The 17912-nt window shown below is 41.5% G+C and overlaps 1 protein-coding gene across 2 annotated transcripts in view; it reads right to left on the reverse strand.

Moving 5' to 3' along the window:
• add3a (adducin 3 (gamma) a) overlaps window positions 1–16283 on the reverse strand; it is a 75100-nt gene extending 58817 nt beyond the window's left edge. The window contains exon 1 of one of the 2 annotated variants that reach the window (XM_055041077.1): window positions 16174–16283. The gene's annotated coding sequence lies outside the window, so the exon portion shown is untranslated. Of the gene's footprint in view, window positions 1–16001; window positions 16145–16173 lie in introns of those variants that run through there. The other variant, XM_055041076.1, reaches the window with a different exon arrangement.
• Window positions 16284–17912: the final 1629 nt, after the last annotated feature.

The following is a 17912-nucleotide window of genomic DNA, read 5'->3' on the forward strand; positions in this document are numbered from 1 at the left end:
GTGTGTGTGTGTGTGTGTGTGAGCCATGTGTCTTGGGACTATCCATTACACAATCCGGGGAAACAGGCGGATATGGTATGTCAGAGTTTGTGTCTGGATGAGATCATTATGCATGAAACAGAACTACGGTCCCATTTCTGCACACATATGAAGGCACAAACACCCGGACGCTCACATCGAGTTTCCAGGGAAACTCCAAACAAACAGTGCGTTTGAGCAGCGACCCCACCCCGTCGGAAAAGAGAGGAGAATCGAGACGCAGAAGCAGAACCAGGAATACGGCGTAGAAAGTGAGAATGCAGATGAAAGTAGCAGTGAAACCAGATGGGATTGTGTCGCTGAATGTGCCTCAGCTTAATTCATCCTACGGAGTTTTTCAGTGAGACACTCGGGCAACAAACCTTTTTAATCCTACATCCATTCTTCTATTTTGCAACTTCAAAGCTTTCCGTGAAAGCGTACGCTTTTGTTTAAGCCAAGTGGAAAGTCTTCATTTCACAAGAAGGGCAAGAAATTATGAAACTCCCTCATCCCACCACAATCCCTCTGATGTTCTTCCACCTCGCAGGTCGAAGACGGAGCACACACACAGAGAACCGCTCATGAACCGCCCTCCCAACAGACCGCTTCGTTCAAGTCTGTAGTCCAGGAACAGACAAGGGAGCACTTTAACAATGGAGGCACTGCTTTGTATCAAAGTCAAGGCCGGTTATTGAGGGTTAGTGACTTCTCAGTTCAATCAAGGTTAAAGACGCCCACATCCGCAGATTTAAAAATAAAAGGCACCGATGTTTAGATGTGGTGATGGATGGAAAAAGAGTCTTTGCCCACTTGGACTTTGGCCATTTTGTCAACATCAAATGTGCCTTTGCTGTTGCCAGAGAAACATCAGCTGTGAGAAAGAAATGTCCCTGTAAAGAATAAAGACGGCAGATTTGCAATAAAAAATATGTTTCAGACGCTCTGTAGAGACTTTATTTTAAGGTTACTTCTGGTCCAGTAATCAATTATCCATGAAAAATATAGAAAAGGTTAGTCTGTTTCAACCATTTCTAACCAAAGCAAAAGTCTTTAAAGACATGTTCAACTCCAAGTTAAGGTAGACCTTGACAATGATATCCAAAACATTTCTCCCCCAAAATCTAAGATAATATTTTCTGCCTTTAATTTTAAACTTGGTCATCAGCTGGGCGATTTCACTTTCGGGTTCAAAACTTTTACAGCTACAATTTCTGCACACTTAGGCCCCCCCTCTGAAGGCGCTTACAACTGCATACATTTTTAAAATATATAAACAAACAAAAAGGAAATAAAAATGTACTCCCACCTCACCAATTCTAGGTTATACTTCTATCCCAGTAATCCGTCTTTAGTCATGTTAGTTGTTTGTAAAATAGATAAGTTTCTTGTTTGTGTATTAACTTTAACTTTGCTGGGGAAAAAAACAAAAAACAAAAACACAGCCACACAGCGTAATGGTCCCACTGTCACGCTTGACAATGTGCAAATCAGGGTTATTTTTCAGTTAAAATTTGTAGCATTCGCCAATTTCTATTAAATAAAGCCAGGACAACATATCCCAAAGGAGCATTTCCATGTTTCTTTAATGTTTCCAAAACATAAAAGATGATTCATTTGTGTATTTTAATGTAAACCCAGTAAAAAAAAACAAAAAAACAAACAGTGGCAATAATTGTGTGTGATTATCAGAGTTGTAAACAAAAATACCTTTTAGTGGATGTTTGCTGGTTTCTGACCCATCAATCTAATGTGCAGATATTCTAAGTGCTAACAGTGATCTGCGTCGGTCCAGATTATGAAAAGTTGGCTCACTAACTCCTTGTAAATCAGATTTTTAAGCAAATCTGCATTAAAGTCCACATGCAGTGTTTTTATCAGTCAGTGTGGCATGCTGTGACCTTTGCCCATCACATCTCAGTGATCCATAACAAGCTGTCTGAGGGGGACAAAAAAACAAGAAAAGAGCCTCTGGAGGGGAGAGTTTGTCTGATCCAGTTAGTTCCTCCGTGTTTCCGGGCCTGTCAGACTCGAGCCTCTGGGGTTCCGACACAAATTCATACAAAGCAGCCATCACAGAAAAGGAAGTGTCAGAAAAGGGTGCTGATGGGATTCAAAAGGTCAGGAGTCTTGGAGAGCTGGCCTTGGGGGAGAGAGAGCTGTTCTTCATCTTCTTACCAGCTGATACACTGCTCCCTTGTGTAAAACTAAAGGCTGAATAACGAGCAGATGTATTAACTCAAAATTGTCAAAGTGAGCGAACTCAAACATGAACAATCTTTAAGGGCACAGCGTCATTTAATCTTTTGCCTGAAATAACATAAAAATAAAAGAACTGAGGACAAGTTTCAAGTTTATTCACTCGTTCTTTTCACGTATGTGACCATGAGAAGGCCATATGTGAAAGATCTGAGTCTTAAGCTTGCAGTTTGGCTAATTATTGCTGTTCCATCATTTTAGATTTACTTATTTTTAATCTGTGCCTTGTTGCTGTGATTTTCTGGCTCCCCACATTTGTAGCCTGCAGTGCATCTCCCCTCCTTCCTCTTACGGTCACAGTCTTGTGTTTATGTGTGCTAGAAAGACCACTTCCTGTCGGGATGTGTGGTCCAGCAGGGGAGCAGCGGATCATGACCAGAAGTCACAAGTATCTGCTGGAATTGACCATTTCAGGGTTTGTATGCAAGGTAATGCGAGTCCACTGGCGCTGCGTGATGCATTAAAGTGTCCACACCCCGACTGGTCTGAGAAACAATTCGTACCACACATTCAATAAATTCAGTGTTTGTAGCTTGAGCTTCAGTGGTCAAAACAAATTCCCAACATCAGGTCTCCAAAGCTCTTCCTCCATTGCACTTCTTCAGCCTCATTTCTACTCCCCGATAGTTCCATGCCTTCAGCTTGCTAAAAGAAACATTGTTCACAATTTCCAATGGTGAAAACAAGAATTAACTTGTAAAGTAAGGAAAATTGCAACCTCCCTACTATCACATGAGGCCTCAAGCCTTTTCATATGATGTTTTTATAGTTTGACAATTTTGTTTCTAGGGTGCAGAAAAGAGAGCAGCTGGAAAACAAGACGTCAGATTCTGATATTGTAGGTACAAAACAATAAAAAATAAGAAAAAAAAATTGAAACCATGAACATAAAATATGTATAACTGACCAAACTGAAGTTGGCCTCCCCACCTTCTTCAAATCTTTAAAATGATGGCCGCACAAACAAAACATTTTGCTGCACAAACATTTGTGCTTCACTCGGGTCTCCAACCTTACTTGTGATAAACTGGGGAAAAAAAAACGGGAAAAAAACCAGAAACACCTTATTCCAGTTTATTTCCAGCAATATTTTTCTCCTTAGCTTTCTTCTCCAGTCCTTTCAGGACAAAAGCTAGCTAGTTACCGGTAGCTGTCTGGCTACTGGAAGCCTCAATTGCCTCGAGACACAGATTGCTACGAAGACGTTGGTGCACGACTCAAACGTTTGCCTGGCAGAAGTCCTGCTAGAAAACAAAACTACATAAATAGAAATATACAAGATTAGTCCTGACAAAACAAATTTAAAGACCCATGATTAACAGATTTAAGACCAACATACACTTTCAAAATGAATGAAGTCATTTCAAGGCTCTAATTTCAGACGTATGAATTGAAGACTTTGTAATGACGCGTAGATTCAAGTATCATTACCATTTATTACGGTGAATGATCTCAGAGTTTATCAAAACTATGAATGAAGTTCAAACATGCAGATCTATTTGTTTCCCTTACAAACTATTCCCAGTGACATTCCCATAAATACAACAATCTGTACAAACTACAATCTGACTTTATCAGGAAGAGCTTGAAGGAAAAGCTGTGTTTTTCTTTCAGACTCTTATTGTTCCTGACACGCCGTGCGGTACATGACTCACAGTGAAGACCAAAACCAAATGATGCAACCAGGAAGGAAAACTTTGAGTCGAGGATGAACCTTGTAACACCAGCCACAGCTGTGGGAGCTTCCCGTCATTTCCCAACAACTTACAAAGAAATGTGTTGCTTTCAAAGGAACTGGCTCCATGAAGGACACTTAGAAAACGCCCTGTTGGTTAAAAAACATAAAAAACAAAACATGGTAACACTTTATCTGAAGACGTGCTCATTAGACTGACATGACACAGTCGTAAATATGAAGGAGTTTTTATGAATTAAGTTCATTCCAATGTTTCACGAAGCTTTCAATGCCAAAAACTGTCAATTCTGCCTATGAACCACATCATTGGTCCTCTCCAGAATTGTTGCTGTGCACTTCTTTCAGCTGGCTGAAAGAAGGCTCCTACACCTTTCCTTCATGCACATCAGTTCAGTTGTTTAAATGTTTTCCAGGAATGGAAGACATGCAGAGTCGTGGCATTCAAACACTAGCAGCAACACCATCGTTCTCACTAAAAGAGGGTTAAGCAGCTGACTGCAGGCTGGTTACCCCAGCAGCTAGCATGACTCATTAATCAGCTAAAATGACCTTCCTATACAACATTTTGCACATTCAACATGTTCAACCTGTTCAGAATTAAACAATCTACTTCTAAATTTAGCAGATATTTATCAGGCCAACAGGAAAATTCAAATGGCAATAAATGAATGGCACGAGTGTAAAAAAAAAACAAAGTGTAACCACACAATTTTACTGAATGCAAAAATATCCAGCCGACCTCGTACACGACGTCACCGTGTTTGTTTCGTGTCAGAAAATGAAGTTCAGCTCATTCTTAAAATCAGTTCTTTTTCTAAAGTTTTACTTCCTGGCCCCTGTGCATCTCAAGGTATCACCGAGTTCAAAGCTTATCTGTTGCAGCAGCTGGAGGTTTGCCAGCCCGTTTGTGCTGACTCGCCGCATTCGGGCAGCTTTTCCGTCTTGGCATCTCGACGCGAGAATCTGTACGCTCCACATAGTGGATTCACAGGATGCCTGCCTGGCCACCGCATGTGTCACTGTCAGTTTAAAGTCAGAAAGCAGACCGTTACAGCTGAAGACGGCTCTAATAACGCCGCAGCTAATGGGGCGGTGGGGAGAGAGCCTTAAAAAGGCAGAACAAGAGCAACAAAGCGGCAGGAAAGACAGGATTACACAATGGATGGCAGATCATAAAGAATGTAGGATTATCTCTAAAGCCTTCAGACTTAGACGTCTGATCGTTTTCCTGCAAGGATGAGGATTACTTAGATGTTAATTTAGAAGAAAAAAACTAAAAAGAAAAACTCGTCAGCTAATGGCTACCTGGAATTAAAGTGTGTGACTGTGAATCAGCATGAACAAACTTAGATTTCTTGTCCTGAAATGAAGCCTCAACACTACGACACGTCATCTTGTAAGCTTATGAATGCAGCAGATTTAAATCAAATCTGGAAAAGTCCTCCTTTTACAATAGCGAGATAAAAGTTTCTTGCGTTTTTTCCACTAATGTGCTATGGAGGAGATAGTTTGTGTTCATTTTTTTTAAATAGTTGAAATATTTCTTCCAATTTAGTTCATTTCAGGACACAAAAAACATTTGTTTGATGCAGCAACAGATCTACCACTGTCAGCAACAGGGCGGCCACATTTGTGCAACGTAAGCAGCCATCATGAGAGAGAGCGACATTTTGGCCACCAAACCCGTGTCTCCCACCATCATGTTAACCGGGACGGCGAGATGGTTGATACGGCGAAGACGTGACCTTAAACAACCAGGTGCTGATGTAAATCGGTGTTATTAAATTGGAATTTCACCGTCTGATTTACTTCGCAGCCCTCTGCTGTCTTGGAAACGACTTTCGATCAGAGAATTGGACTCAGGTTTCATGGTAATTATCCACCAATTTGTCATACAGGCTGAAAGTGGCAAGAATCACCTCCAGGCTACATGCTGCAGAGCAAGTCTGAAACAAACAAACATAGAAAAAAATCAAGCACAGGAAAGCAGGCTGGTATGCGGGAGTGAAAGAGATCGTGTAGATGTACTTCATTAGCTTAGCACGGCGATACCACAGCTATGCAACATGACATTCCCCCAAATCCTTTCATTCCCACTCTCTGAGGGAATGTTCCTTCGTCTGACAGCAGGACATTAACTCCTTTACCTCCTCCTGCCACATCCTTCAATTCTCCTCATGGGTTATCTTTGTTTATGACGCCAAGAAATGCACAGATACAAAGGAGGTTGGTATCAGCCACTGGGCTGTCAGAGTTTCATCTCCGGGAAGCAGAATGGGCTGGGAGGTGAGCCGATTTACTGGCTGTCTCCTGGAGCGAGCAGGCCTGCCACTTCAGCTCAGGGATGGACATTTATCGTATCAATTATCATTTATTGTGATAAGAATTTCGTCACAATGAATTCTGATGTGAAAAAACCCCCCAAACATGTCCATATTGTCAGGACAATCTGCTTCACCATTTTCTCCACTGTTTGTTCAATGAAAGTATCAATCAATGTGAAAACAGTAGAGTTTATGTATTTGTCGGCGCGTCAAGGGCCTGGCGCGATTAGAAGCATTTGACACGTCAAGCGCGCCCGACAAATAAGCTCGCAACGGAAAACAACGTCAAAAGCGATTTTGGTGTGTCTGATGCGACTCCACATGGACTTTGAACCAGATTGTGCTTGACTCTCCAAAAGCTTTTGGTGTGAACGCGCCATCAAGCGTCTGCATTCAAAGTGCAGACGCTGGACGTTTGGTGTGCACTCACCATTTGTGTTTGTGGGGCTCTGATTGCTGTGAGACACAGTCACAGCCATACATTTACCTTAAAAACAACAGTAATAAGTTTTATCAATTTCACAGAAGTATCACAAAATATCATGATGAACCTTTAAGTCCATATCGCCCACCCCGACTTAGATCACAGAAGAATCCACTAGTGGGTCCTCGAGGTTCGCGCTCTGCCCCGGTAAGCCTTTCAAGTCTCCCTCTCTGTTTAACCAATCACAAACCCTTCCCTCCTTCACAGCAGGCCCATCTCAGATCCGCTGTTTAAAAATGAGCGCAGAGGGATATTTCCACATTTATAAGGAGAGAGCTGTAGATTTATGGCCAGTAAGTGGATAGAGTCGAACAACATTAAGCACTCGGAGGAAATAACTCGTCACAGAAAATGAGACAACATGTGAATCGTATTAACAACCCACACCGCTTATGGCTTTACCAGAACGCTATAGCAGAAATGGCCCATCCAGGATTTCCAGGGGGGAAAAAAAAAGTATTGAATGATCCAACCTGCTTTTTAAAAGCATAACTGGAATTAAAAAAAAAAAAGATCACATTTGGACTTAAATCTACTGTTTGATTGTTTAAGTCTGACGTTCTCCAGCTGTGTTTTTTGTTGTTTGTTTTCTTTCCGCCTGTACTGATCTGGTCTCCCTTGGCCTACTATACGTCTTTGTCCCCACGCTCTGTTATTCTCCCTGCAGTCTGTGTGAACCCATCCGTTTTTAATCCCCATCCTGTACGGGTGAATGAAAACCTCAGCGTTCATTTGTCCGATTCTTTGTTTGTGGTCCAGTAGAGGGTGTCTCCCTCTCCTCCCCCCCTCGGCTGCGCACAGCCCATCCAGAATCCCACCTTCCGTCGCCGTTTCAGCTTCGTTCTTCTCCCTCTCGTCCACTAATCCATCTTTCACCTCCTTGCTCCTCCTCAGGACTCGCACGTTCTTGCTGAGTGGAGGACAGAGCGGTCTCCTGGCAGCTGTCCACGCTCACGCGTGGGAGGAAAAACAAACAAGTGTCCACATGTTCCTGAGGAATTTTAATGACTTCCATATCTCTGGCTTCATTACCTGCCAAAACCCCAGACGGCGGACTCCCAATGAGGCGGCGCAGCGGCACTCGTGACAACCTTTGTGAACCCGGGCCAAGACGTCTCCCTTGAGGCGCCGAGCCGCTTTCGAAGACTGTTTTCACACCTGACAGTCCGGTAGACTCGGTTCGATTAGGGAGCAAAGTTGCAACATTTGTTACATTTTCAGCCGCCGAGGTTCACTTTCACACCGCACTGTGGCAAATGATCCAAACCATTTGAAAAGCCTGTTTCCCCTAATCGCCTGTGGAGGAACTACTCCAAGAAGTACAGAAGAAAACTTAGAAAGACATGGCCACAACTTCCTTCAGCACAAAACGTCAACGAAGATGAAGTAGAACCAGATTTTAGGATTTCTCTCGTCGTTGGTAAAAGACCACAAGCCATTTCTCCCTCTAGCGCTAGACTTGTGAGTTTATTTGGTTGTATTTACCCAGAATGCTCTCCGCTATAGGCCGCTTTTGGAGCGGTTACTGGTCTGCTCGCATTCACATATAAATTTGAACCTCACAAGAGTTCACTTCAACCAAACCGAGACCTTGGGGGTTTTAGGCGGTCCAGAGTTCACTTCCAGCTCAGCGGAATATAAAAACAAATCTATTTTTTCTTTCTGATCTGTGAATCCGTCATCCGGAAGTGATGAAGTGACGGCAGACTGAGCTGACAACTCATCCCAAGCTCCAGTATAAGTTGTTAATGCACATAGTTTTGCACATAGTCACGAAAATGCCGAAAATGAAGAAGCACGAAGAGGCAAGATCAGAAGATATTTAAAAATCTATGACTGTGATTTACTTTAGGGACTATTAGTAGACTGCAGTAAGTCAAACCTTAGAACAGCCAGGTTGCTGTTTTTTATCCCTCAGAGTTCCATCTCCATCTGTAATGGAAAATGCAGGAAATCCTGGCAGCCATTTAAATTCTTTCTGGAATACTAATTCTTAGCAATGCTGCTCTAACCAGGTTAATCACCAATACAAGACGCTAAAGGGTCGTTTTGTTTAACTTCTCTCTCACACAGAGAAAAATAAAAGTATTGTCCTCTAAATATAAAATTGTTTTAATTACATTTTCCTTCATTACCATTCATAAAGAAAAGTCAAACTTGACGCAGCTCTATATCGGCAGGTCAAAGTTGAGCAAAAACATGAAATCAGAGTCCAGCCCTAAAACTCAGATTGGGTCTTTCGAAATATTATCACCACTAATTTAAAGCTTTTAAAGTGAATTAAGAACTACACCCATGTTTTCAACATATAAGACTGCCAGTAAGGATCCAGTAATTTGACATAAAGGATTGACTTGTTTACAAGTAATCTATATGAAAGACTCGCACTCCATCAACACTGGTCTCCAGCAGATGCTAGTAATAAAATCCCAACCGAGAGAGTATTTTAATAAGGTCGTGACCTGCAGGCTGTCGGGCCCCACCAGGGAGACCTGACCTGGGGAAGACGCAGGAGGTTGATTGAGGTTTCTGTCAGGACCTCATGCGAGGTCATAAATCAGGGGGAATTACTCCTGCCAGACTAAATACAGACACATATATGAAAGAGAGAGCCAAACAACTTACCCAACAACATATAAATCACTCCGTAATGTATGTATACACCTGTCTATATACACCTGCCTGATTATAAGAAGCTTGTGCTGCTTCTATGCATTTTACTCTTTGCCTGGCAGCTTATTGCAATCATTATCAGCACATAACAAAAATCAGACGCTGTGTTTTATTGCAGGCGTGTCGGTGGTTGGGAGCACCCAGCCCACTGGCAGGATCCGTGTTTAGATTTAAGATCTCCTCTGTAATGTTTTATTTTCCCCCCTCAACCCGGCACCAGCTGCAGAGGAAATGACAATGGAAGGGAAGGGGGGGAAAAAAGAAAAGACATTCATAACATCTCCTCCCACTAAAAATCTGACTCCCTCTCGCTCGTTTCTTCCCCTGGTCTATGCAAAATTGATATTCTTTTTTTTTTTTTTCTTTTCCCATGTGCAACGTCTCAACACATTCACTCACCTCCCAAACCCCCAAAACGTCTAAATCTGCACTTCTCTTTGGTTCATCTGAACGTCGTAACCCTTGACCCGTGAAATTTATACGTTGTTCTGTTTTCTGACACACTCGTGCGGGTTTGGTTTCTTCCGTCTTTTCCCTCTCTGGACCCAATTTTCTCTTCTGCTGGAAGAATCTCGGATGTGGCCTCTTAGAAAGGGGCTCGGAGTGATTCGTGGACTTTGAGATTTGGGGTGTGATGACCTCTTTAAATGTTTGTTAAAAATAAATATATATTTATATTTATATATATATAAATGAACACATAGGAATTTACAATCATTGAATGAATTGCGAAACTCCTGGGGTTTGTTTTGTGGTTCTTGGTAGTGGCTTTGTGTTTCTACTCTTTTCACACAGAATCCACCGAGCAGGGGTTGGTAACAGACGTGAGCCAGGAGCGAAAACTAACTACGTCCAGCCAACTGGCAATAAAGTTGCACTTGCCGAAAAGCTAGCATGCTAGCGAGGGCAGCAGTTAGTTCCCAATAGCGTTAACCGCAGTGAAGATGTCTGTGCGTGATTTAAACTTGTGTCTGACAGACAACTACATAAACCAGAACATAGAAGCTTAATAGTCCTTCCACGATAATCTTATGCTACATCTCTATCACTGTAGCGTACAAACAAATATCACATGACCCCCCACCCCCGACCTGGACCGACGTTTCCTGAATGACGTGAGCTGCACTAAATAAGAGACAAAACAAATAAAATGTGAACCATGAGCTCATATTTCTTCTATTTTTCTACCAGTCGTTTTGCTCTCATGTCTTGGGATGTCTCTTAAAATAAAAAATAAATAAATAAAACCGCAGTGGTGGAAATTTTCTCCACTTTAGTAACTAGTTTGGCTAAAGCCAAACGTCAACCACAGATGGTTCAGCAATGAGCTCTTCTTCACCACTGATGTAATTCCCCTGATGGAACAGGGACGTCAAACCAAAGTATCCACGCACTGAGGTCTACTTATTTATCTCTTCTGGACAGGATAAACCCCAGCACCGACTTCGTAAATGACTTCCAGGCTTTAGTTAAGTAGAAAAGGAGATATTATAAAGAAAACTCTATAAATCAGAGTTAACATCTGACAAGAGACAAAAGCCCTTATGCTGATTGATGAAGATCCTGGTTTGGGGGGAAAATGACGTGGCTGATCCCAGGAATACAACCGTAATGTGTAATTTGTCGTGGTAGCGCCTTGCAAAAGTATTCATAGTGCTTCAAGGTTTTTATGTTTGTCTACATTACAAACACAATGTCTGAACCAAGGAAGATTTTATGAAAGACCAACACAAAGCCTTCCTTTAGAACTGGGGAGAGAACGATTTTTAATAACAAAAATCTGAAGAATGTGTTAAATGCACAAATGGCCTGGTAAAAACCAGCTTCTTGTTCTACACTTTGCTTCTAACAGAGGGCCTGGAACCAAATAGAAAGTGGGAGATGTTTCTGATATCACCAAAATAAAAAATCTGGATAAGAATAAAATTGTTTAAATAAGGCTGTGTGATAAAAATTCAATATTTTTGCAGGGTACTGTAACCGGATCTTGCTGCTAACATTTTTCCCTTTTTTTTATGTGATTGCACTATAAAGTTTGTTTGCCGACTGTTCAGCAAGTTTTTGCATGAATACACCGTATTCATGGAAAGATCATTTTTAAATATTTTCCTCCTAGGATACAAGCTTAAATACCTTACAGTAGGTGAACCATTACTGTTTAGATGCGTTTGTCTCCAAACCCTCTTTTTATCGAGTGTCTGGGGGGAATTGAGAAATTAGCACTCATTCAAGGCATTTGAAATAAATTATAGTAAAAGTCAATGAGCTGCTAAACATAAAAATGCTCATAAAACACCTTTCAAACTGTTCCTTCCCGTTTTGGCGCCAACCGCAGACAGAGTGGAACAGGAATGGCATCATTTCGATGCTGAGTGATACAGCAGAACCAAATCTTGGCTCGCTTTTTGAAAAGGTTCGAAATTTGCACCCTTTAAAGAGCCTGTCTGGTCTAATGACAGTCCCAGTGACTCAACTCAACCGGTAAAGCTGAAACCACTGAATAAAGGTAGAACTTAACAGGAATGTGGGGAAATGTACCCGGTTGTGCAAATATCCCAGGGTTAGAGAAAAAATGTAAAAATATTTTCGCTATGTGCTCTTCGATTATATCCTCTCTCTGCAGCTCTTTTCAAAATCTAAATATATGTCCGATGTCCAAAATTAGCAGCTCGGTCTCAATTCACTCCCAAGCTCCCAAAGCACAGACTATTTTGTCTGCATCTTTAAAGTCATTAATTAAAAAAAAAAAATAAATCTGCGGTTGATCGAACCTCTACAAAATGAAATGTGAACCCATCAGCTGAGGGGTTCACTTGCTGGAATCTGCTTTAAGAAACCAAAAGTTTGATCCGAGGAGCCTGGAAAAGCTGCACGTATCGCTGGGTTTTCATCAAGAAGCTTAAATTCATTGCTTTAGAAGCAGGAAGCCAGACAATTACCTCATCTTATCATGTAGAAGTTTATGCAGTATTTGCTGTATGACGAAACTCAACAAATTACATAAATACCAAACTAAACTGACGTCAATGAATTATAATGTTAGCTAAACAATTGCTATGGGAGGAATTTGTTCAAATATAACTTTTTTTCTCTGAAGCTTTATTTTTGTGATGCAGAAAAGTGACAATTAATTCATTTATTCATTTCAATAAAAGCCCTGAAAAGTTATTTGCATAGCAACACTGCATAAATTACCTCAACTTATATGTTTTTGTTTTCTTTCTCTAATTAAACTAATTTAGAATAATTTAGTATTTACATTATTCTCCCCCATTTTTTTTTTTTTTACATTACTTATCAATATTGTCTTGATCACCGTTTGCGCCAATGATGACTATATCTAAATAAATTCACTCTGAGCAGACATCTACTGGAGGATAAGGTTTGTTGAAGCCATCACATTTGTTTTTTCAGTATGCAAAGCACTAAAAAAGAAAGTCTGATTGAAGAAAGTAACAATCGTTCAGATCCAATGTTTACCATTTGGCATGATTTTACTTTTAATGATCTAACAGTGGAAAAAAATCTGAACTTTGGATTAACTTGTTCCAGTCTCTATTCACCAAGATCAGCGTTTTAATCAGGTCCGAGTCGTCAAATGAAGTCATCCATCCCATAAAGTGAAATGACCCACCAGGTGACTCTCTGCTGTGTTTTTAATTTTGGATGATAAATCCCAGGTTTATGAAGGTGTGATTTTTGTGATGGGACACAAGCACACAGAGTCGGTGGTTGGGGATGACGCTATAGAAAACAAAATCGAGTCCAGCTGGTGTAGACAGCTGGAAAACATGCCGATGACATAATGATGGCACAACACACACATAACCACAGCCTTGTCACATATAACCAGACCTAATAAGTATAACTCCTTCTGAGAGTCATCTCAATCACTCTCCCTTTTATATCAGACATACAGTAATTTGCAAAAGACACCAAGTAATTCTCACTTCTTGGAATGAAAACCATTAAATGAGATGATTTGAAATTTTTGCACAGAACTGTATACAAACTAAACCATAAGCACTAGTAATTGGAAACAAGAAAAAGAAACCGGAGAGGCACTCATGTTGATTTAGACAGGACTGTATTTCACAAAAACAAGAAATATTTGCTCGGTCCCTCCGCCGGGAGGGAACACATCCTGACTTTTAGGACATTCTCAAAATTATAAGAGCTGGAGTGAAACAAGTCGTAGAGAAAACGTGTCTGGATCGTCATCTCAAACCCGAGAACAGGCATGTGGAGTTAGATTTGTGGGGATAGCGCAGAACCTCGGGAGGTGAAATCGAGACCAGCGCGACTGCAAATCATTTAGCCCAAAGCAGCAACGTCTTCTCTTTTTTTTTTTCTTTTTTTTCAAGAGCTCAGCACGCAAAGTCATTCATGAAACAATGTGGAACCCTCAGAGGAGAGCAAACAAAGCCTGCAGCAAGGGTCCTGCTTTTATTGCTTCTCTGGAAAAAAAAAAAAAAAAGAGCTGCACAAATATTTGATTAAACGAGCTGAAATTTGTAAAAGCGCGAGGCCGTCGCCATGCCGACGAGTGCGAGGTGTGCGCTTCGGGGTGAATCTTGAAGTTAATTTTGACTAAAAGATGTATGAGGTTGTGTCACTGACATGAGTTACTGACTTATCGGAGCAGATGTCAGACTTTATGTGAAAGCAGCTTTTGAAGAACTCCAGCTGTGCTAACCAGGAGGGAAAAAAAAAAGAAAGATAAAAGGTAACAGACAAGTTTATAAACCGAATCTGTGAGGAAAACACAATATTGCAATAATATTGTCAAACATTAAAACCTGCTTTGTGATTAACCCGCATTTCCCTCCCTTATTAGCAATTAACGCGACGAACTTTGCCTTCGTATCAGAGCTTTATAGAAGATTCACATCAGATGTGAGTCAAAACAACATTGAAAGTTAATCCAACTCACAGGATTGTAGCTGACCAAACCCAGGAACCTCACAATAAATTGGTATATCACCAAAAAGTTAGAATATGTAGGATTTTTGGGAGCCCTTGGAATAAGTTTGTGATATATTTCAAGCATTCGTTTGTGCTAATTTTGGTCACGAAAGTTTCGAGCTGGTAAAAGCACAAAAATGCAGCCATTCCAGGTCACCGTCTTTTCTCAACACCAAATTTCTTCCTAAAAGGACACCAGCACGACAAAACCCTAAAGAAACAACAACAACGCGCAATAAAATGACATCATGTGATGTTCACTTCAATAAAAATGTATGAAACAATTCACTTTTCTAATTCTGACATTGAGGTAACAGATAAACGTTGCTAAGTTTGAATCCAGGTATCAATCAGAACCGACTCGCCTGCAGATACTGTGATGTGCGCCACGGGATGTCGGCGCAAGCAGAAAACTTACTCCCCGCCTTAAAAAACAACTCCGGCTCAAACAAGATTCGACTGGGCCCAAAGCTGATCTCACTCAGCTTTGAGTGAGATCACAGCATCAGAGAGCGCAGGGAAAGGTTAAGGCTGAGTGTCGAAGTCAGAAATGCTTGATCTGAAACGGTTCCAGTGATTTCTTTGCGTTCTGCAGAGGAAAATAAAAGTGGCCTTCAAGCAGCACTAAATTGCTATGGAAAACACTCCAAGCAATACATTGCAACAAAAAAATAAGGGTCATTATGAGAAGGCATTTTTTGGGGGTCGTGGAATTAAATAACAAAACCACAAACCTCCTCATCAGTCAGATGATTATACAGCCATTAAAGGGGATCTTTTATGAGGGAGGGAGAAGGGCAGAAAACAACAGTCAAAAATAAACTGGCACCTCATAAAAGTCTCCTTATCCCTACTCTGTCAGCGGCAGACAAACAGCTTTGGAAATGAGGCACTTCTTCGATGCAGCACTTCCCTTTCTGTGCCAGCAGTTAAAAGTTGGGACAGCAGCCAAGCAGCTCCAGTTATCTCTGACGATAAAACGCAGATTTTATGACATGTACAAGACAGAACACAGGTAACAACTCATCTCTTGTGGGTGAGGGATAGAGGGATAAAGCACCAGCCACCCACACACACACACACACACACCCTCCTCTGCAACCCCCCGCCACCTTTCCAGAAGCATGCTGACACTTGAGAAGACGGCACCTCTTGTATGCATAGTGAAACCATTCAAAACTCCCAGCTCTATTCTTCTCCACAGTAAAAGAACTCAATCTGAAAGGAGGGAGAAATGGCCTCTGCTGCACTGAAGAAAACTGAACTAACAAAAATGTAAAAACAAAAACAAGAAGAAAAAAAAAACACACACAGCAGAAACTTCTGTAAAGTTACCCTAGTGACTGAGGAGGCTTAATTTCCGAGATCACAACCAATGAGCTCGTCGATAGCGCTGCAGGTCCAGCGGATAGAAACGACGAGCGTGGAAAGTTGAGCTGCGGCAGCCCTGACAGATGAAGAACAACAGCAGCATTCATTCATTCATTCGTTCACTCATTCATTCAGACTCGGGCAGAGAAAAGGGCGCCGTCCATGATCCGGGCGGCTGTTCAAAGTCGGGGGATTTTTTTGCCGAACAAACCTGCAGGACAGCCGAACAGAGCGTTCCTCCTCAGCTGTGATCCACCTGCACTGCAGCGAGTCCTCGCTCTAACACGCCTCTCCCATCCAGCCAGAACTCAGTGCAAAACTGTTGCTGCCCTCTTTCCCTTTTTGCGCCCCTCCCACTCTGGGTTTTTTTCTTCTTCTCTTACCCTCCTTTTAGCGCTCTCTCTTTCTCCTCCCTCTAAACCGGCAGCCTCCGTTGGTATGTGTGTTTTGGTGGAAAACACGACAGTATCTGCAGCAGGCACTGCAATGGACTGGTCAGCAGGCTGGGGGAGAGAAGAGGGAGACAATTGAGAGGGAATGAGGGGGAGGGGTGATTTAAATTCACACATGCATCACACAGTGTGAGGTGACAGGGCTTTTTTACCCTCCCTTTTCTTTTTTTTGCTTAGACTGGCCAAATGAAGATGTCAAACGGGGCTTTTTTGGTTGTTGTAAAACCTCTTTGCTCCTCTTTGAGCAAAGAGGTTCAAAAACCAACAACATGGTGGCAGAAAAGATGAGAATAATCTTAAATAATGTTTTTTTCTGCAGTTTATCGCCCTCCTCTTGCTGAGTTAACTTCACATTCCCAACTCAGTCAGGGTGTTGATGTGGTTTTATTTTTTTGTGATTGTTGCAGCTGTGATGTTACTGATTTTGCAGCACTTTTTCAAAATGTTGCGGTCAATGTTGTGGATTTTTCAAGCTTCATTTTTTTGTTTTTTTTTCTGCTCGTTTCCACTGGTTTTTTGATGACTTATCTGTAACTCCTACTTCGTTGTCTGTGAAAAAGGATAAAAAAGAAACCCAAAGTCTGTTATTGAAAGCTGATTTTACATTTGATGCTCTTCTGGAGAAGTATCACCAAATTCCCCTGAGCTTGTGCACTCCCTCTGAATTATGCGGTCTTTCATCGCTGAGACTTCAACTCAATGCAAAGGACCGAAGCCAAGGACTTTATTGTTTACGCATGATGAGACATGCAATTACTAAAAGGTCAGTGAAGAAATCAACTGAAGTCTGACCTAAAAGCTGTAATTGAAGTAAATCCTTTCGGTGAATCCTCAATTGCCGATTCCTGTGCAAACGTTTCCATCTAGGGAGTCAAACCATGAATTTATAGGTGACCAATACAGGCAACAATTAGAACTCAAACAATATCCCCACTGACCATGACAAAGAGCAGCTCCAAGAAAGTCAGCAATCTGAGCCTGTATCAGTTCACAATCACTCAATCAGGGAAGAAAAAGAAGTGGGGATTACTGAAGACACGGGATCACTGATGTGCTGCATAACCGGCTGTTAGCGTCTTAGCGGCAGGGATTCCCTGCTGGCTCGGTTTGTCCATGAGGTAAATGTGGTTTTCTGCTTGTCAGGCTGCGTCTGGGAGAAGAGGATCAATCTTTCATCAACCCTGAAAGCAAGTGAATCTCCCACGCTGGAAACTATTTGCGAGTGTGTCGAGCGAATGCCTCATCATAAGTAATTTGTAGTGTGCAAGTAATAGTTTAGGTTGGCAAAAAGAGAAACAAAAATATCCCCAGAAAACCGTTTTTTAATGCAAGACATGTAAATGTATTAAATGGCATATGGACACACTTTGTATTTTCTCAAAGTGTCTAACCAGCCCCGTAAGACGGAGCATACCTGTCCCAGAATAAACCTCACCATCTGGCCTTCTGCAGCATAGCTGGAGCTGGATGCCTGCTCTAACTTTAGCACATATTTTTGTGAAATTATGCAGAGGCTCGGCAGCCTCTGTGGGTTATAAAGGGATGTACATCTCTATTATTTATTACTAGGATTGCCTGTTGTAAATTTTTCGCAGCGACTCCTTTAAGAAGAGAAAGACATAACGTAAGTCCCATTAGAAAAGGCAAATGAGATCTTTTCAAATTTCAAA

The sequence above is a fragment of the Poeciliopsis prolifica genome, unplaced genomic scaffold (assembly GCF_027474105.1).
Source record: "Poeciliopsis prolifica strain line A6 unplaced genomic scaffold, Auburn_PproV2 SCAFFOLD016, whole genome shotgun sequence".
Taxonomy (NCBI): Eukaryota; Metazoa; Chordata; class Actinopteri; order Cyprinodontiformes; family Poeciliidae; genus Poeciliopsis; species Poeciliopsis prolifica.